This window comes from Marmota marmota, unplaced genomic scaffold (assembly GCF_001458135.2).
Source record: "Marmota marmota marmota unplaced genomic scaffold, marMar, whole genome shotgun sequence".
Lineage (NCBI taxonomy): Eukaryota > Metazoa > Chordata > Mammalia > Rodentia > Sciuridae > Marmota > Marmota marmota.
In genome coordinates, this window is record NW_026000242.1 from 29,479,833 (window position 1) to 29,502,584 (window position 22,752).

Consider the following 22,752-nt stretch of genomic DNA (forward strand, 5'->3'; position numbering starts at 1 on the left):
ACTGTAACCAACCAAGTTCATGACTCCTGAAGTCGGGAGCTTTAGACCATTCATTTCTCTGTCCTCTGTGCTTGGAATCTGGTAGTTGCTCTAGTACCTGGACTCATAGAAAAAAGTAAAAACAGATAATTCAAATCAAGAGATAATCAGAGGATGGTGGCATTTTTCCCTTTGATATTTTTGCTTTTATTTTTTTTCCCAAAGTACTTCTCAAATAGATTTCTATTCCCTAAAATTCTTCTTGATGTAGTAAAAAAATTGAGCCCATATTTCTTGACTCCATCCTGAGTGACCGTGACATTATATACTTTCAGCCACTTAATCTTTAAACCAGTCTTCTGTAGTGAAAGTTATGTATGAGCCCCATTTTATATATAAAGAAACAACCATGTGGAAGAAGAGTGATTCGCCCAAGGATTCATAGTCATCATGACCCAGAGCCCAGAGTCACTTTGGTTTCAAAGTCTGTGGTGTTTTTCCTGCTGCAGCATCTACAAGTATACAACTGGAACACCCACTTGCCAAACTGTGTCGCTAGATATTTTAGTCAGTTTTCTTGCTGCGAGGACTAAGACCGGAACAGAATAATCATAGAATAGGGGAGGTTTATTTAGGGGCTCATAGTTTCAGAGGTCTTAGTCCATAGAAGGCCAGCTCCATTCCTTGTAGTTCAAGATGAGGCAGAAAATCATGACAGAAGAGTGTGGCAGAGGGAAGCAGCTCTCATCATGGTGGTCAACAAGCAAAGAGAAGTCTCCACTTGCCAGACACAAATATATACCCCAAAGCCATACGCCCAATTCCTACCTCCTCCAGCCATATACATATCAGTTATGACTTGGTTAATTCGTATCAGGGGATTAATTCACTGATTGGGTTAAGACTTTCACAACCAATCATTTCTCTTCTGAACCTTCCTGTGGTGTCTCACACATGAGTTTTAGGGGACATCTCACATCCAAACCATACCATTAGATTATAAATAATTTTTGGTTTTGTGGGCTTTGGGTCTGTTTTGCAATTACTCATCTCTGCTATTATAACTTCAATTTAGCCACAGATTGTATTAAAAAAAAATCTTAGCTTGGCTGTGTTCCAACAAAATCTGTTAATGAACACTGAAATTTAAATTTCACATAATTGTCTCATGTCACAAAATATTATTTGTATTTCTATCTTTTTCAACTTTTAATAATGTAGAGGTCACTTTAGTCAGGTGATAGCATCAGTGAAAAGTTATGGTAATAGCATTTCAGTACCCTTGATATGATGTGATGAGAATAGCAGTTAATGCCCACAGTCTTCCTCCACAAAACTTATAAACCTTGTCGAGCAAGGAGAAAATCATCAGGCTCAAATTGAAGTTCTATATACAAAATACTTGATTAATTTCTCAATACTATCAAGGTCATTAAAAGCAAGGAAAGTCTGAGAATGTTTTATAACCAAGAGGTGCCAAAGGAGACATGATGACTAAATATAATATAGTATTCTGGATGGGATCCTGGAACTCATGGAGGACATTAAGTAAGAACTAAGAATGTTAGAATAAAGTATAGTCGTGTGTTGCATAAAGGCCTTCCAGTCAATGATGGACTGGATATACAACAGTGGTTCTATTAGCTTATGATTGAGCTGAAAAGCTTCAAATTGACTAGTGATATCATAGCATAACACATTGCTTACATGTTTGTGGTGACACTGGAGTAAACTAACCTACCTGTTTGGATATGTCTAGATATATAAATACCATTGTGTTACAGTATTCTACAGTATTCAATATAGTAGCATGGTGCCCAGGTTTCTAGCCTGGGAACAATAGGTTATACCACATATCTTCAGTGTGGAGTAGGCTATTCCATCTGTTTTTTGTGTAAGTGTACTCTACAATGTTCACACATTGATGGAATTGTCTAATGATCCATTTCTAAGAGTGTATCCTTGTTGTTAAACAATGCATGGCTATAGATTCTGGCTAATCCTGTATCAATTGTGACATTTGTACCATAGTAATGTAAGGTGGTAAGAATAGGAAAATTTAGTCTGGAGACTATATCTATGTCTATTTGTTTTTGTTACCAGCCCAAGTAAAACAAATTGTTCACTAAGCAACTATGCAGAAGTGGGCAGTAGATCAGGTTTTCCCTGCAGGCCACAATTGGTTGTCCTTTGCACTCTGCTCCTTGGTCTTCCCATCTTCCTTATTGAGTTGTTGAAGGAAAAATGTGTACCTAAAAGCACTTTGTAGGTGTAAGCTGTTATATGCATTATGGATTTAATATCACTACTCTTATATGTGTGTTCATCTAACAAATACTAACTGAATGGCTACTATGCACCAAGCACTTTGCTAAATTTTGTTTAGTAAAGGTACAAAAATCAAAAGCTCTGCCTTTGAGGAGCTGGAGCTTAGAAGAGGATTTATGCTTTTGTATTAATGACCACAATACCACAAGGCAAAATTAGTCACTCTATATGCATACTAGTGACAAAAGGTTTAGAAAATAAAAAGTGATGAACTGCTTCATCAAGAGAAACAGCATTTCAGGGGAGGAAGTAAATGTTTGAACTATGTGTTAAGTGATAAATATGAGCTCAGTGAGAATATGAAGTTTGAAGGAGAAGGTTGGGGCATTAGGCAGAGAGACAAGCCCAGATAATAGGATGGACATTTGAAGGAACTATCATGTTTTAAAATCTACATAAAGATTTTTTTATTTTATTTATTTTTTGTTTTGTAGTGCTGGGAATAAAATCCAGGGCCTCTGGCAGTCCACAAAAGCTCTCTACCTTACTGAGCTGCATTCCCAGCCCTGTATGAGATTTCTTATGCCTGGGGTAGTTGGTAATATTATGGTTAGTGTTTACTGAGCACTGGATTCACAAAGAATCTGTAGCATCCAAAGAAGATGCTATTGCTTTATACACACAACCATGTATACTTCTTATTGTATGGTAAGTTTGTAAAATGTACCTCTAATACATTAAATTTTGTCATTCCCAAATATGAAGTTCTAATTTTCAGTGACTCAGAGTGTGATTGTATTTGGAGATATGGTTTTTGCTTGTTTTTTGTTTTTTTTTTTTGTACTGGGAATTGAATCCAGGGGTGCTTAACCATTGAGCAACATCTCCAGCCCTATTTTGTATTTTATTTAGAGATAGAGTCTTACTGAGTTGCTTAGCACCTCACCTTTTCTGAGGCTGGCTTTGAACTCACAATCTTCCTGTTTCAGATTCCCAAGCCACTGGGATTACAGGGGAGCACCACCACGCCCAGCTCTGAAAATATGTTCTTTAAAGAGGTGATTACATTGAAATTACATTATTAGAGGGAACACCACATCACTGCTCTCCTTTGAAGAAGAGGATATTTGGACACAGACAGGTATGGAAAAAAATCAGCATTGCTGATACCTTGATCTCAGACTTCCACTTTCCAGAATAGTGAGAAAACAAATTTCTGTTGTGTAAGCATCTTAGTCTATGGTACTTTGTTCTGGCAACCTGAGCCGACTAATACATTTTCCAATCCGTAGTGAGAGTTTATTGGAAAGGTGATGAATTTATCTTTGAATTGATTTAGTCTTACATCCTCTGGGACCCCAGAAATTTCTGAGCTGAATTTGGAAGATAGAAGAGAACTTGATAAATGTATTAAATGTATTTGCAAGTCAACATTATATGAAGCTGTGAAAATTGATGAAGTTATTCACAAAGAAGTATAGATTAAGAATAAGAAGGCCAAGAATGGGTTCTGGGCCCTCCTGCAAATCTGGAAAAGTATGTGATAATACATAAACAAACTTGTATTCATCAGCTAGGCTTATTCACCAGAGGTGTTATTTAGGCAGATGCTACATTTTTGGAGGAAAAAAAAAAACCCTCTGTAAATGAAACATGTTTTATGATTATCCTCAAAATAAACATTTTTCCCTTTGGGGTCAATTTATCCTCTGTGATCCACCTGAAAATTACTTCTTAAAAAATTGCATTGAAATAGTCTGAGCTATTCCTTTTATCAAAGGAAGTATAACCAGAAAAATAAAGCTTTCATTGAAATAAATGTGAACTGAATATTTAGTTTCCTAAAATCTGAGGGTGTGAACTGAATATTCAGGTTCCTAAAATCTGAGGGTTTTATATGATAGAAGTGACATGGTTTGAATGTCTCAGAATGCTATAATTTTTATAAGTAAGCAAAAAAAAATTGTAATATATATGAAAAATGAAAAAAAAAACAGACAATTTGAAGGCTTAGTGAGAAATAATAAAATATCATTGACACTTAAAATTGGAAGTACACTGTGATTATTTTAAGTCAGCTCCTTGTGTGTGTGTGTACATGCATATGTGTAGGTTTAATGTGAGATTTCAGTATACTGTCCTATTTTTAAAAAGTGATTTTTACTTAATCAGAAGATATTAATGTTTCTCTTTTATCTAATTTATACCGGGAATATATATATACACATATACATACACATACACAGTAGTAATCTCTTCAATATAGCATTATCTTTTTGTTGTTGTTGTTTTTTTTTTAATTGAACAAAAAGGAAGTATGTTGAAAAGTCCGGGAATAAAACTGTCCTCATTCAAGTTTCATGGAAAGTGTCAAATGGTGAAAACAGATTCAGGTAATTCTTGCATGGTCTCTCAAACCTGCTTCCTACAGAGTAGCCCACAATTTATGGCACAATTTCTTTCATAGAAGAAAGATGATCATGAAAAATTCTAGCCTTTCTTTAAAGTTTGAATGCTCAAGAAATGATCTTGTTGGATCTCACAGGTTGTGATTGGATTGTGTGTCCATTAATGAACTAATCATATTGGCTAATATTCACATGATGTACTGATTTTCCTAAGCATGGTTTATGTGCTCCACTTTGATTTGTTGTTTGTTTCATATTGCCTATAAATTCAAGAGGGATTTATTTGTATATATGTGTATAACTGATGCCAAGGAAAGAGTGCATGCATGTTGAGTGGCTTAAAAATTCATGCACACATATATGCACAAATATATAAGCGTTTATGTATGTATATATAAAATTTTAAGAAAATGTAATACAAACTAAAATGATAAAAGTTTAACATTTTTATTTGTGTATATGAGAAAAGGATGTCAAAAGGGAATACAGGTTGTTGAGGGCATTGGTGTGATAATATTGCAATTGGACTACTTGAGGAAGATAGTTTTCTTATAGCCTGTTAAGGGAATGAAGGATTATTTAGGGATATTTTGCGGAATGATATTTTTAATTGTGTTTTAAAACCTTTTTTTTAGAATCAGTCAATTCATTACAATAAAATCCTATACATATTTATACATAAAATTGAATTAGAAGTTTTAACAATTTTAATGTAAGTAATTAAATGTAGTATTATTCTGTGGGGATGGTTAATTAGGGACCAAAATAGTGTACTTTCCAGAAGGGTGTGTATGTGTGTGTGTGTGTGTGCACTATGGTGTGTTTATCTGTGGGTCAATCTGAGACCACTGGGTAATACCATATATAACATTCACAGAACTATTTTATGAGGGTAATTAGTAATATCCTCATACATTGGTCAGGCATTTGAGGTAATACCTAGTATCCTCATGCTGTATAATTCCTGCTATAAATGCTACAAAGTTCTGTCATCATAGAACACAGGGAGATTGCACTCATTTTTTTTTTTTTTTAATTTTTGGATCTCTTTTACTCTCTCTTTTCCTTCCTCCCATGTTTCCCCATCTGCCACTGTATTGTGACTTATCTCCCTTATGTCTCACATGACTTCCTTCTTTTGACTTTGCAGTCACCACACCTTTACTAACTCTAATTCTAAACTTCATGCCACAATATACTCTGAGAGTTGGAAGGTTCGCTGTAGCTACATTAAACCAGTAACTTAATTTTATATCTGTTGAACTTAGTGAACTGACAAAGTCCATAAAATCAGTGTGGTAGTCACCTCTTCTGCGCTGTGACAAAAATACCTGATAGAAACAACTGAGAGTAAGAAATGATGATTTGTGTTCAGTTTCAGAGAGTTAGTCCATGGTGGGATGACTCCATTGCTTTGAGCCTGCAGAACATCATGGCAGAAGGCCCTAGCACAGGAAAGCTGCTAGCTTCTGACAGACCACAATTAACAAAAAGAGGGATGAGAGAGGGCATCCCTGTCTTGTTCCATATTTTAGAGGGAATGCCTTCAGTTTTTCTCCATTTAGAATGATGCTGGCCTGAGGCTTAGCATAGATAGATTTTACAATGTTGAGGTAAGTTCCTGTTATCCCTAGTTTTTTTTAGTGTTTTGAACATAAAGGGGTGCTCTATTTTGTCAAATGCTTTTTCTGCATCTATCGAGATGATCATATGGTTCTTATCTTTTAAGTCTGTTGATGTGATGAATTACATTTATTGATTTCCATATGTTGAACCAACCTTGCATCCCAGGGATAAATCCCACTTGATCATGGTGCACGATCTGTTTGATATGTTTTTGTATCCGATTTGCCAGAATTTTATTGAGGATTTTTGCATCTATATTCATTAGAGATATTGGTCTGAAGTTTTCTTTCTTTGAGGTGTCTTTATCTGGTTTTGGAATCAGGGTAATATTGGCCTCGTAGAATGAATTTGGAAGTATTCCCTCTTTTTCTATTTCCTGAAATAGATTGTAGAATACTGGAATTAGTTCTTCTTTAAAAGTCTTGTAAAACTCAGCTGTATATCCATCTGGTCCTGGGCTTTTCTTGGATGGTAATCTTTTGATGGCTTCTTCTATTTCCTCACTTGATATTGGTCCGTTTAAGTTGTGTATATCTTCCTGACTCAATCTGGGCAGATCATATGACTTAAGGAATTTATCGATGTCTTCACTATCCTCTATTTTATTAGAGTATAAGGTTTCAAAATAATTTCTAATTATCTTCTGTATTTCTGTAGTGTCTGTTGTGATATTGCCTTTTTCATCCCGTATGCTAGTAATTTGGGTTCTCTGTCTTCTTCTCTTTGTTAGCATGGGTAAGGATCTGTCAATCTTGTTTATTTTTTTCAAAGAACCAACTTTTAGTTTTGTCAATTCTTTCAATTGTTTCTTTTGTTTTGATGTCATTGATTTCAGCTCTGATTTTAATTATTTCTTGCCTTCTACTTCATTTGCTGCTGATTTGTTCTTCTTTTTCTAGGGCTTTGAAACTTCTATTCAACATAGTTCTTGAAACACTGGGCAGAGCAATTAGACAGATGAAAGAAATTAAAGGAATAACTATAGGAAAAGAAGAACTTAAACTAGCACTATTTGGTGATGATATGATTCTATACCTAGAAGACCCAAAAAACTCTACCAAGAAACTTCTAGAACTAGTAAATGAATTCAGCAAAGTGGCAGGATATAAAATCAACACCCATAAATCAAAGGCATTTCTGTATACCAGTGACAAATCCTCTGAAAATGAAATGAAGAAAACTACCCCATTCACAATATCCTCAAAAAATAAATACATACATACATACCTATCTGGGAATCAACCTACCCAAAGAGGTGAAAGATCTTTACAGTGAAAACTATAGAACCCTGAAGAGAGAAATAGAAGAAGACCTTAGAAGATGGAAAGATCTACCTTGTTCATGGATAGGCAGAATTAATATTATTAAAATGACCATACTACCAAAAGAACTATACAGGTTCAATGCAATTCTTGCCGCAGACTGGCTGGGCACAAAATCACGAGCCACTTAAGCAGGAACAAACTTTATTTTTGAAACTGCTGCCAATGCCCCGTATGCTCCCGGGAAGATTGCTGACTGACGCACGCAGCGTTCTCCAGGATCCCAAGAGGAAGTTCCTCCTCCGGAAATCCCTCCTACCGCACTTCCCCAACCAATGGGAACTCTCCAGGAGTCCCATAGCAGGCCGAGGTGAACAGCAGGAGTCCAATATCCATATGAATGCAAATCTTAACATAATCATATCATCTCAATGGCTTGCTGGCATCAACTTCCAACCAAAAATGCCATGCATCATATTACTTGGCTGTGGCTCTTAGCAAATTCTGATAAAAATACCAATGGCATTCCTCATAGAAATAGAAAAAGCAATCATGAAATTCTTCTGGAAAAATAGGAATAGCTAAAGAAATTCTAACAAGGAAGAATGAAACAGGTGGTATCGCTATACCAGATCTTAAACTATACTACAGAGCAATAGTTACAAAAACAGCATGGTACTGGCACCAAAACAGGCTGGTAGACCAATGGTACAGAATAGAGGACACAGAGACCAATCCACAAAATTACAACTACCTTATGTTAGACAAAGGTGCCAAAAGCATACACTGGAGAAAGGATAGCATCTTCAACAAATGGTGCTGGGAGAACTGGAAATCCATAAGCAACAAAATGAAATTGAATCCCTATCTGTCACCATGCACAAAAGTTAACTCAAAATGGATCAAGGATCTAGGGATTAAACCAGAGACTCTGCATCTACTAGAAGAAAAAGTAGGCCCTAATCTCCATCATGTGGGGCTAGGCCCCAACTTCTTTAATAAGATACCTATAGCACAAGAATTAAAACCAAAAATCAACAAAAGGGATGGATTCAAACTAAAAAGTTTCTTCTCAGCAAGAGAAATAATATGTGAGGTGAATAGGGAGCCTACAACCTGGGAACAAATTTTTACCCTTCACACATCAGATACAGCTCTAATCTCTAGGGTATATAAAGAGCTCAACAAGATAAGCACCCCAAAAGATAATCCAATTAATAAATGGGACAAGGAACTGAATAGACACTTCTCAGAAGATGATATACAATCAATCAACAAATATACAAAAGAATGCTCATCTTCTCTAGCAATCAGAGAAATGCAAATTAAAACTACTCTAAGATACCATCTCACTCCAGTAAGAGTGGCAGCCATTATGAAGACAAACAACAAGTGTTGGGAGGATGCAGGGGAAAAGGTACACTCATACACTGCTGGTGGGACTGCAAATTGGTGCAGCCAATTTGGAAAGCAATATGGAGATTCCTTGGAAAACTGGGAATGGAACCACCCTTTGACCCAGCTATTCCGCTTCTGGGTCTATACCCAAAGGACCTAAAAACAGCATATTACAGGGACACAGCCACATCAATGTTTATAGCAGCACAATTCACAATAGTTACACTGTGGAGCCAACCTAGATGTCCTTCAATGGATTAATGGATAAAAAAAAAAATTGGCATTTAAACACAATGGAATATTACTCAGCAACAAAAAAGAATAAGATCATGGCATTTGCAGGGAAATGAATGACATTAGAGAAGATTATGCTAAGTGAAGTTAGCCAATCCCCCAAAAAACAAATGCTGAATGTCTTCTCTGATATAAGGGGGGGGGGGTGACTCAAAATGGGGTTGGGAGGGAGAGCAAGAGAGGAATATTACCTCTAGATAGGGAATAGGGGTGGGAGGGAAAGAGAGGAAGAAGGAGAATAGCATGGATGGTGAAAGGAGACCCTCATCATTATACGAAATACATGTATGAAGCTGTGAATTTGGTGTCAACATACCTTATATATAATCAAAGATATGATAAATTATGGTATAATGGTTTATTAAGACTTGTAATGCAAAAATAAATAAAAATAATTTTTAAAAAATTAAAAAAGAGGGGCAGGGGGGAGTGCTATGGATAAGATATGTTATCTCCAAGGGCCATCCCAAGGACATGACTCCAGGAACCTACTTCCTCTAGTCATACCCCATCTGCCTACTGTTACCACCCAATAATCCATTAAAATTATTAACCCATCAAATGGATTAATCCATAATGCATAATTAATAATTTTAACTCTAAACATTTCTGCATGGTCTAACATGAAATTTTGGGGGGCACAGTTCACATCTAAACTATAACCATCAGCATATGACCTGGAAAAGATTTCAGAGATTTTTTTCTATAAGTCCTCTCACACAAGTGCTTTCTACATTATCCACATCTTTTGACTTGCAGCCCACAAACCTACAAACTGCTTGAACTCAAATTTTCTGTTCTTTTCTGTAATTATGTCTCTCCTGCTTCCAAGAGTGAGATTCCTGACATGATCAATTCTACCTTACTTTATTCTCGTATTATCTCTCACCTTGGGCTTGGCATAATAGTAGTAGTAGTGATATAATTATAATAAAATAGCATTTTTGAATGCTTACAACATATCATCTCTTAAAAATTTTACAATGTTAACCCTCTTTATGTTCACATATTTCTATGGTATAAATATTATTGTTTTCCTTATTTTACCAATGAGGTTTGGAGAAGTTATATAATCTTTCTAAAATCATACTATTAGTACATAATGAGATATGACTGAACCTAGTCTATCTGCTTCCAAAGATGAAGCTTTCATCTTTCTATATTGCTACCCATATTAATGTTTCTCCATTTTTTAACCATAGCATCATGTGGCTAATAGTCTTCCCAGTCTTACAGTTTGGAAAGCCACAATGGCGAATGAATGCTTATCTTGAAATAGAAACTCAATGAGTTATTCTCTGCTTCCATCTCATTATTGCAATTCTAGTCCCAACTAGAGTACTCAGCTCTCAGTAATTTTCAACCTCAGCAGTAAAATTGAGAAAGAAAAGAAGGGTTGCATACAGGAACCATGCTGAAGGCAATAGGGAATAGGAAGCAAGAATCAGCAAGTAAAGGCAAGCAGGAGTGCAGGTGAGAAGCAGAACAATTTTATCAACAAATAAAACCCAAACTTGACTTTCCTAGTATTCCTGACCCAACTGATTCTGTTTCTGCCTTATTGCCCTTTTGTTTGTGTTTTCTGTTTTCTTACCGCTTTGGGATTTTGATAATATAATAAAGTAAAATCCACTTGTTCAACATTAAAAAAAAAATTGGTTCGTGTGGGGAAATACATCTGAATCATCACAAAACCTCACCAAATCCCTGATATTGCAGGTGGGGGGCTGTCAGGTAAGGCAGAAAGACCCTGAAGTGCAACAAAGTTGAGGTCAATAGGACGTACTTGTAGCTTGAACTTATACTTTACAATAAAGAGGAAATATGCTGGCTGCAGGCAGAAGGAGCATGTAATAACCCAGTCCCAATACATTTCAAAGTTGTTTTTATTGAACTCCAGCCATCTATCTAATTTGCTCTCTACGGCATTCTCAGAGAATGATTTTATGATATATATATATTTTTAAAAGCTGTCTCTTTAATAGTTTAGATTTAATTTTTTCTCAGTCTATTAGGTGTCATTAAGTCATGGCATTTTAAAGCTATAATAGACAAGTTCCTTTAGTAGGTAAATTAAAAATAGAAATTTTAATAAGTGGAAACAGTGTGACTAAAAGTAGATATGGAATAGTTTTATGTAATAGTGGAGGAGTTAATAGACAAAAGATATCAGAAAAATTCAATAGAGCTAGAACTCATGAAGACTGCACCAAGAAATAACAGTGATCAAATTTCAACAAAACTTTCTAAATGAAATTTTGGTTACCCCACACAAGGTAGTTCTTTCTGAAGAGGTTGAAAAAATGCAGCTGAAGAACATCTGAAAAATGACATGTCTGAAACTCATGTTCCTTCACCACTTTGCTCTGGAGTGGGGAGAGATCATTTTCTCAGTACGCAGTAATGCAGCAGTGTTGTATAGTTGGATGCATCAGGGTGCTCTGTCTCCAGAGTCACAGACTTGACCCCCACCACACACATCAATTTCCCCACAGGCTTCAGAAAGAACTAGTGCTTGCAGTCTACTGTGGTGATGAGAAGTGTCTCTAAGCTCTCCTACTTAGTAGCTGTGTGACTTTCACCAGTTATCCAACTACTTGAGCCTCCTTGGTGTCCATATTGGTAAAATAAAGGTAAAACCAACCCATACCTAGAAAAGGCCAATCCAATACTTGCTCTAGAACACAAAAATGTAAATAATTATATCAAAGATTATCAATTTGAAATGAGATATACGTATTCACAGCACATTCACTACATCAACAACACAGTAGGACAACTGAGTCTAGCACCTAACTAGCAAGAATAATTTATAAGAAAAAGATGCCACTAGAGGGCACGCAGTATTAGCAACACATGTCTGTGAGCCATACCATCAGTCATGAAATTGACAACATGGCACATCTCGTATATGTTGTTTGTTTACAACACCTACATAGCTGGTTAAGTGTGAAACAAGTATTATTATTTTTTTCCCTAAGAGCAACAGAATCTTGTTCTAAAAATTTAAGTAACATCTTTTAAGAATGCTAGCTTCAATCCACTAAACTGATTTTAAGTCTCCCTAATGGGTTGTGACCCACTGTTGAAAAGCCCTGACACTGATAGTGATATTCATTTACTCAGGGAAACCCAGCCTCACGCACACAGCTGGCTCTATAGTTACCTTCGTGGCATAACACAGATTTGATGGCTTCTTAACAGACTACAGTGGTCCAAAAGCAAGGGCCTTAGCCCCTGTGGCTGCTCTGCATATGCTCTCCACCCACACAGGACACTGGCCTCTGGCTTCAGTGACTTCCTGTGGAACACACTTCTCTGGGGGAATGGTTACTTCCTTTAGAAGGGAAGAAATAGAAGATTGGGAGGTGTTTGGGCTACTACTTCTTCCTCGTCTGGCTAGCATGCTGGCCAGGAAGAAATGGCTAGGTGGGGGAGAAAAACCAGGAAAAGTGCCTGGAGTGATTTGAGGATAAATTAAGAAGCTCAGAGGCCAGGTTATTTCAATTATTTGTAATTAAGACATCATTATGAGCAATTAATGAGTGGCCATATGGCACTTCTCTAAATGTCTAACCCATAAGAAGATATTATTTAGTAAGTTTTCTCACTTCATACTCAAGTGGTTGTAAGCAATGCAGTACCATTTGGATGGAACCTGGGAGTGAGACAACGAAACACCAGGCCCTACTTCTCCACTGGCACATACGCATACACACACGTCTCATTCTGGCAATGCACTACTACATAACTTAATTTATTGGACCAGTTTATGAAACTGATAATCCAAAATAAAAGCAATATTTCTACTAGGATTCCTTGATGGAGGATACAGTACAACTTCTGGCTAATCTGAGCAACAAAAACATCATTAGAAGGGTATGAAGGTAATGGACAACTAAAGCAAATGCTAAACATGATAGATGACAGAAAGGGCAGGGTTTACAGCAGCCCCGAGGCACCCATCTGGCTGAAAAAATCTGATTCTGTGTATGCATGAATGTGTGTATTATCTAGATTGAATAGCAAAGGTAAAAAGATTTTAATTCCATTCAACTCATACTTCACTGTGTACTGACTTTTACTCGGGTCTTCTGAGAGTAAGTAAAATAAGCCCAGTCCTCTGTGTGCATAGGGCATTCATTTAGGGGTTTTATAATTCATCTAAGATGGGGTCTTCATGTCTACGAAGTGGGTGTAAACATTTTGTGATAACATTCTTTGTTTAATATAATTGAGGATTATCTATGTTTTGAGTAGGAAAAGAAATTTGGATAGAGTTCTATTTTTTTTTTTATTTTCACTTTCAGGGTGAGAGACAGGCTACTAATAAATGTTAATTACTGAAAATACACAATAAACATATGACTGTACTTGCACATGGGTGAATGTATACAAGAAAGATTAAATAAACTGTGGCCCTTGCCACCACTGTAAGCTTGAGATGTTGCATAATAACTTCAGTTTGCTTAAAACCACTCTAAGTATCATAAAACTTTGGAAACATTATTACATGAATTGATTCTCTAAACTTAAAGTCTTGGGCAATATATACTCAATATAAACATGACCAGGCTATTCTTCAAAATCTGAAAATCCTAGTAACCTGAAAACAAGATATTTTATAAGTTCTTTGGAAAACTTTACCAATAAGAACACCAAGGAGGCTCAAGTAGTTGGATAAAACAAAATGTGATTAGCTTATTTTTTTTTCTTAAGAGGAATAATTGCAATTTAGGGGGTAAGTTTCTTCTGAAAATCCATCTTCATTAAGGTCAAAATAAGTGATTTATTAATCAGATAATAAAAATTAACAGAAGGAAACTTGTGAATTCACAGTAACTGATTCTAGTATGATAAAAATGCTATTATACATGTCAGAATTAATTTAAAAGAAAACTTCTTATTCAGTGAATCATCAAAGTCTCCTTTAAAACAAAGTTTATTTGAAGGAAAATTATATTTTAGGGATATAATTTTGTGTCTTCCTACACACACTGTGTAGAGTGTAATATAAGGAAATCAGGGACCATCTTGCATGTGCATTCTCTTTCCTTTCTGGCGATAGCAGGAATAGGGATCCCCGTATGCTCCTTCATTACACATCACGCACAGCTGTGCATGGGGAAGGTGGCAGGCCACCTTACTTGTTAGTGCTGTGGTGCTGGGCTCCTGTGGCTAAGCTGCAGGAGGAGTACTTTAATGAACCAGCAGAGCCAGAGTCCATGCTGTTCTTAGCCAGTCCAGAAGCATTGTTTAACATAACCTTGGGATTTAGTTGCCTTCAGAATTATGGCAGGATTTCCTTTTGTCAAAGGCAAGTGGTGATGAATGTCATAATTACATTGAAGGTTATCACAGTGAAGTTTTCAATGAACACCCTCGTTTTTTTTTTTTTTTTGTAATTATAGAGTGGTGAAGGAATGCCTCTTCAGAAGTGCGAACATATTTCCCAGCCACCTTCATTTATCTGACTCTCATATCTGCTTCTAATATGGATCTCTGGGCTAATAGAAAACAGGCTGTGAAGCATTCCAGAGCCTACACAGCCATAATGACCACCAGCAGCACTGTCCATTCTTTTCACCACAGGAAAGTTGACCAAGGAGTTCAGAGAAGACATTTGTTGTTGTAAAGGGAGAGAGGAGGTTATTTTTTATATTATGCTATTTTTTTCCTACTACTTCCAAATCAGGTCCTTAAGTTGTAAATGTCCCTTCCAAGTGGCATAGCTTGCATGAAACAGGTGGAATACTGTCCCCCACCCCAAATAAGCACACCTTCTTAACCACTCTTATGTAAATGATACTGATGTAGGCTGCTTGCTCAGGAAAGATGATTAGGGATCAAGGGTAGGGAAGGAATGTGCTTCTAGCATTTGAATAACAACTTCAAAGTAGATGAGTCAGGATTTTTAGCCCAAAGACCATTGTTTCACCAGTTGTAACTCAGTTGCTTCCCTGCTTTTGTTTATTTGTGGTTTTTATCCATAAAACCTAGAGGATAACCTTGTGTGGCAATCTGCAGTTGAACTGTGGGGATTTATTTGTGTGAGGCTTTTTGAGCCCATGATTTTGAACCATAATTCACTGCCTAGAACTAGAAAAGTAAAAAAAAAAAAAAAAAAAATGGGGAAGGTATGGTCAATGCACAGAACAACAGTCAGAAGGCTTGACCCTGGACTTCCCTGTGAGGAATAATCTTGGAAATGACTTAACTACTTGGAAATTAATTTTCTTGCAAATGATAACAACAAATCTCCAGCAATTACAGTTTTTGAAGGCAACAGTGTATTGTGTTTCAGAACATGGTGCTTAGTTAGGGTGGGATTGTATTCTCTGCAAATTAGTACCTGGGTGGATGGTTGCCTAACCTCTTTAAGCCTCACTTTCTCCTCAGATAAAGTAATCTTTTCAGGACTTTTTGAAGTAATAAATGGGAAAATCTTTATAAAATTTTAAAATGGTTTTCCACACTTGGTCATTATTCTTGTTGTTACTATTTTAGGTATTATTATTTATTATTATGTAAAAATGAAAGGCAATAGATAAAAAAAAAGTCTTGTAAACTCTAAAGTTAAATTTGCTTCATTAATTGCATAGAAATTTTATGTTAACAAAATAATTTAATTAATTGTTATAGAAACTTGATAAAAAGGTAAAATTTCAATGTTCAATGAATGGTTCTCCTCACTGCCCTGATAGAAATATATTTTACTTAGTCTTTCTGTTAAGCTTCTGCCTATAAGATAGATATTTGGTTTGTGCTTAAGCATGTCCTGTTATTTTCAATATACTACCCAAATAAGATCTTACTCAGGTTAAATACTCAGTTACTATTTTATTTAATAAGGAAATGTTATCATTTATACTGTAAACCTGTGTCCTCAAAGTCATAGCTGTAATCACTCAAATCAAATTCAGCAACACTATTTATGCAGGAATTTTAGGTCATAAAGGTAAAATCTCTAAATAACTGATGTTTTACCATTTAACCACTTTTTCAACTCTTATTAGAAAAAAAATGTTCTACATTGTTTAACTTTCTACTTTCCTAAAATACAGATTATAATGAGATACTTTCTCAGTTACTTAAGATGAACACAATGGCAATTGGCAGCTGCATTAAGTTCTATTAGCAGAGGTTTTATTGTCCTCTTTTTCATTGTCAGGCTATCAACTGTTACTTCCAGGGTATTTTAACTTCTTCTTATGGCCATCTGTCTTCTGATCTACTACTTCTATTCTTCTGGACTATGAGAATTCTGGGGACAAATATAGTTTGGTATGTAACTGAAGAGAATATTACCCTGTTTAAAAAAATACTAAATTTATCAGGCATGGTGGTGCAAGTCTGTAATTCTGGCAATGTGGGAGGCTAAAGTAGGAGGATTGCAAGTTTGAGGCCAGTCTCAGCAATTTTGAAATGCCTTAAGTCTCAAAACAAAAAGGAAGAAGGGCTGGGGATGCAGCTTAGTGGTTAAGTGCCCCTGGGTTCAATCCCCAGTACAAAACAAAACAAAACTTTTATTATAAGCGGTTTGAGTGGTTATTTTAGGAGTTGGGGGTTTCTTCTCTTCAATTCTGTGTTCACACCTGCTCTAATAATAAGTGAAGGAAACAAGTAAGGAACCAAGTTATAAAGGATTTGGGGATACAGGTGTACTCTATTAATTAAGATGATTATAAATTTTTTAAATACTTATACTTGATAAGACCTTCTAAATTTTCTAACAATAAAAATATGATCTCTAATATAATTTAATGATTAGTATGTTCTGTTCAAAACTTTATGTACTTGTCTATTTATTTTATTGATGTGATATGATGCTTTTTTAATATATCAGACACTATACTAAGATATAAACAAATATCAACTTATTAAATACCATAAACTTTTACATGTAAATACTCATTCATTTCTCAAAACTATTATTATTCTTGACTTCTAGATGGAGAAACTGAGTGTCTGAGAAGTTCCACAGTTTGCTCAAGGCCTCATGGTTGTTGGGGGTAGAGCTAGAGTCTGAAGGCAGGGCTGTATGCCTCTGAATGTGATCTCATACCATAAGCACTTCAGCAGGTGGCTAGTAATGAAAAGAGAAGCTGTTGACTCTGAGAACATGAATCCAATATTGTTAAATCTAATGGCTCAGAACAAAAGGGGAGTGATCCTCCACCTGCAAAAACTGGACTTTGAGGAACTGGCCATTCAAAGGAGGGGAAGCAGGTTGAGAAGATGTGGTGGTGAGAGCGAAACATGCATTTCATGCCTGGATGTGCCTTTGCACTACAGGATACTGTGTACCAGTTTTTTTTTTCAATGTTTTCATACTTCACATGGATCCAGTGTGCAGGGTCTGGGATTAAGTTACTCTGTTAAAATCTAGGTTCTGTTCTCTGAGTGTGGGGAACTTGAATGGCCTGAGCAGCTTCCTCATTTGTGAATGAATATTAGAATAGTATCGAAGTCATAGATTTATTTTGAGAGTCAAATGAAATAATAGTTCTTAGCATGTTATCAATATTACCCATTATCACTGTTTTGAAAACATGTTCCACAGAAAACTGGTACTATAAGGTTTGCAGTGGGGGATAAAAAGAAAGCAAGATGAAAGGAAGAAAAAATATTGCCTTTGTCAAATTAATTTTTGAAAAAATAACTTATTTAGTTTCTTTTTAAAGACTCTCAATATACATTATCATAGCAAAAATTCTTTAAATGTCTGCATTGGGAAACATGTTTAATTTTGTTTAGCTTGATATTCCCCAGATTTGTTTGAGCAAAGAGCCTGTGCATATAGAGGGAGGGAGGGTGTGTGTGTGTGTATGTGTGTGTGTGTGTGTGCGTAATTTTTCTCACTAAAATATCTGAAATGTGAGTGATGAGAAATGTGCAGTAGAGACTGATATAATACTTGTAAATCTGGATTGTATCAGTAAACTCAAGAATTATGTGTACTGACATAACTTGGAACTGAGATTCTCTAAAGTTGACTTCACATGTTATTAGAAGAGGCTCTTTGGTTTGATCTTCTTAATTGTAATCATTACTACCATTGTCACCATCATTAATGTTGCCATCATGAAATCCTAACTAACTGCCACTATATATTCAGTGATTAAATATGTTCCAAACATAGTGCTAAGAGATTTACTTGCACTGGAATTTTGTCCTAATAGCTATCCTAGGAGGTAGTCATCAAACTCTGATTTTTATATATGGAACACAGGCTTAGGGAGGTTATGTGCTTAAAGTAATAGTGTTAAATATAGAATATACTCTTAAAACATATCTGTCCCAGAAAGCAGCTTGACTCCTGACTCATGATAATAATTGCCAGTGAGAAGGTTATGACAATAGCACACCCAGGGGCTGAGTCAGGATCTCTGTGACTGGGCATTTCAAAAGTGTGCCCCCTACGAGGTTAGTTCCCTTATAATGTGGACCTTTCCTGTGAGTGTCAGAAAAATGGTTCCTCAAAGGGCCAAACCATAGGGAACCTGGAAATAGCAGGAGGTAGCAAGGCCCCCTTAGTGAAGGGGACCATTTTGCTCCCAGTTCCTTTTTAATTTCTAAAGAGTGAAGCTGAACTTCATTATGCTGCTAACGTTAAGATCTGTTATAAGCTTCCATGGTGCAGAGAAAGAGCCAGACTTAAACCTGGAGACCATCATTTAGTATACAATATGATGAGGATGGAATTATGTAGGATAGGGGTCTGCAATTTATATCTGGACAACAAATATGGCCTTTCACCTATTTTTCCTGGTTTGTGAGCTTAGAATGGTCTTAGGGTTTTGAAATGATTGTTTGAATACCTACAGAATATCCTCAGTTTTGTTTCTTGGACCAGGAAGCTTAACATATTTATTCTGTGGCTCATTAAAAAGAAGTTTTCTGATCCCTGGTTCAGGATATTAATTTCATATGTTCAGACCACTACTACAAAGGAAAAATCAAGCACTAACAATCTCATCATTACTCTTGAAGGGGGGGTATCATTGTCTGAAGAAAATATTAGCCCTGGAGGAAACCACATAGAATGCTCAACTTTTGCTTTACTACAGATTTAATCTAGATATTTTAATCCCTGCTAAATATGATAGTCACACCTTCCCCTGCTCTCACTCTCCATGGTTAGTAGGAGATGGAGTGGATGCACGGCAAGTTGTATCAATCAGCTACTTTTTCCTGATGTATCAGGGGATATAAACTACAATTATTATCTGAGTGTGGCTTAAATACTCTTGCTTTATAGTAGGTCAGCCATTTTAGTTCTTTTTTTTTCTTTTTTTTTTTTTTTGTGGTGCTAGGGATTGAACCCAGGGCCTTGTTTTTGCAAGGCAAGCATTCTACCAACTGAGCTATATCTCCAGCCCAGGTCAGCAATTTTAAATAAACATGCTGAGGTTAGAGTATATTGGTCTATCCAGGAAAGAGAAGAATATGAGCAGAGACCAGAAGAGAATGAAGTGGATAGATTACTATCTGGTTACAAACAGCTCTCTAGTTCTTGATTTCACGAGTTTCCAGAGCTGTTTTCCAAAATGGTAGACACTTGCCACTGTGGCTATTGAATTGTGTGGTTTGTGTAAAATATACACCAGATTTGAAAAGCTTAGTAAACAAAAAAAATTGTTTCAGTCAAAATTTTCACTGCTGTTACTAAAAGACCTGAGAATAACAATTTTGTAGAAGGAAAAGTTTATTTGGGGGCTCAGTTCATAGATTCAGAGGCCTCAGTTCATAGATTGCAGGCTCCATTCCTCAGGCAGAATATCATGATGGAGGAGTGTGGTGGAGGCAGGAGACTCAGGTGATAATCAGGAATCGGAGACTCCACTCACTATATAAGAAATATATACCCCAAAGGCACATCCCCAATGTCCCAGCTCCTCCAGCCATACCCTACTTGCCTTCAGTTACCAATCAGTCAATCCCCATCAGGAAAATAATTCACTGATTGTGTTGAGGCTCTCATAATCCAATCATTTCGCTTCTAAGTATTCTTATGTTGAACTTGAGCTTCTGGGGGACACAACACATCCAAACCATAACAATAATGTAAAATATATTAATATTTTATGTTTAATTCACATCAAAATTATGATTTTAATATGTTAGGTTAAAATTAATTTCACATATTTCATTTTACTTTTTAATGTGGATATTTGAAAAATTAAAGTTACTAGTGTGCTCACAATGTGCTTTTATTGGACACTGATTCTCAAGATATCCAGCCACTTAGATTCTAACAATTCTACTATCTGCAAATCCCACACCTCTAAGCCACCACTCTTTTTTTTTTTTTGCTGAAGCTAGACAAGTTGGTTTAAGTTAATATAAACAAAACACCCTTGATTAAACAATGAGCACTTATGACATGCCTAATTTAAAGATCTCATACACTAATATTTTGCCCAATGAGGCAAATTCCCAAGGTGAAAGGATTTACACATGATTTCTTAGCATAACATAAAATATTAAAAGCTACCATCTATTGGGTGTTTACATTGGGTCATAAGGTATGCTCAGTGCTATTGAATTTAAACATCACCTCATTCATAAAATAGAAAACCAAGGGCTGGAGTTGTGGCTCAGTAGTAGGGCACACACCTTACATACCTGGGGCACTGTGTTCAATCCTCAGCACCACATTAAAAAAAAAATAGATAAAATAGGGATATTGTGTCCATCTACAATTAAAACAAAATAGAAAACCGAAGTGCTGGGACTGTTGAGTGATTTGCCCAAGGTGACTTAGCTGAGTATAACCAATGTGATTATGCAACCTGTACACTTGGAAAAATGAGAAATCATACCCCATTTGATTCAAATGTATGATATGTCAAGATCATTGTATTGTCATGAGCAACTAATAAAAAGAAAAGAAAAGAAATCCATTGCTCTTAACCTTTAGATTGTGTTAGTTGTGACTGGTGATTTGATAGTGTTTGTGTCAGTGATAAGGTTTTGATATAACTTGCATTGACTTGGTGATCATGTACATGAATACACTGGGCATCAAGGTTCTGAAAAGTCCTTGAGGGAAGTAAGGGAAGTGAAACAAAACAAAACAAAAGAAACAAAATCAGAAGCTTCTCCTTGCTCCCCCCCCCCTCTTTTGTTCAGGTATCATGCCTGAAGCTTACAAAGAATATGAAGTCCTTGCTCTTTCCACTGTACTACTCCTGACAAATTAGTCTTTCCAAAATCTCTGAAGTAAATATTGGAGTAATGCGGCCCACTAGGAGTCCCAGGGATTGTGGTACCTTGGGAATGTCCTGTAAGTTGGGGCTGTGTGGGGAAACTTCTGTAAACTTCAGGTTGGTCTCAATTTCCTGTTTCCTGGTTTCGGACTCTCTCGCTGTACTCACATTAGAATGGACTCCCCAGAGATGATCTTTTCTCAGTGCTCAGAATGGGACCCTGTTCTCTAAAAAAGTTAATTCTCATCATATAGAGAAACAAATTACTCCCAGATAGTTGATTATTTTCTTTGGCTCTTCATAGGATCAGAATCAGTAACAAAAATTTTAATAATGATGATAATGATGCCATAGAAATGCAAAGTCTTCAGATTGTTATTCTTGCAGAAGACCATTTAACAATTTAATTTTACTGCATATTTGCATTGGCCAGGCAATTGTTTAGTTTTCCTTCATCATATTCTTTTGTCACTGGTGTATTGAGTTTCCAGATGCTTATTGTACTCTCTGCCTAATTATCTATTGAAACAATTACATTAACTACCCTATCACTTGAAAAATAATGAAAAAAGTTTAAAAAGTAAGGAAGAGTGATAAGATTATATTGAGTAGCATTTTCAAAATTTTTTTTTGGAAGAGCATATTGAAATCGTTAGTGGATGAACTGAAAGCACACAAAATGAAGTGAATTTTGGTGCTGTGTAAATGGTCCTGTCAAAGAATCATGTCTCTCTTACGTTAATATTTTTAATCCCATCCAAGATAATGGCATTGAAATGAAGTGTGGGTAGGTTCTGAAAGCCAAGACAAAATTTGTAGGAAATACCTCTAGAGCCTTCCATATGTGTTATCATTGCTTTGAGCACATATTATCAGAACTCTATCCAAGCAAACTTTCAGCAACCCTACAGACAACCCTACAGACTGCCTTTTCTGCGGACCTGTCCTTTCAGGTATTATCCACCACTTTCTTAGGCTGTCCTTAGTCTACTTCCTCAGGAGAAATGCCACATAAGTTTCTGCCTTATAGCTGCTTTTACTTTTCTCCTGCAGTTCTGTAGGAGAACCCATATATGCTAAAGACACTAAGTGGATCAGCCAATCTGATTCCAAGTGAGTGCTTCATGATGTTCAAAGTGCAATTTTCAATTTTTCACTTCTTTCATGTATCTGCATACTTTCTCAGGCAGATGTAAAGTAGGTGTGTTTAATCACTTTGTGGTGCTTAAGGGGTTAAAGGTTTATAGGGTATTCTTGCAGGCTGAAGTTCCACAGTCTCTTTTCTTTTCTTCTCTGCTCTCTTCC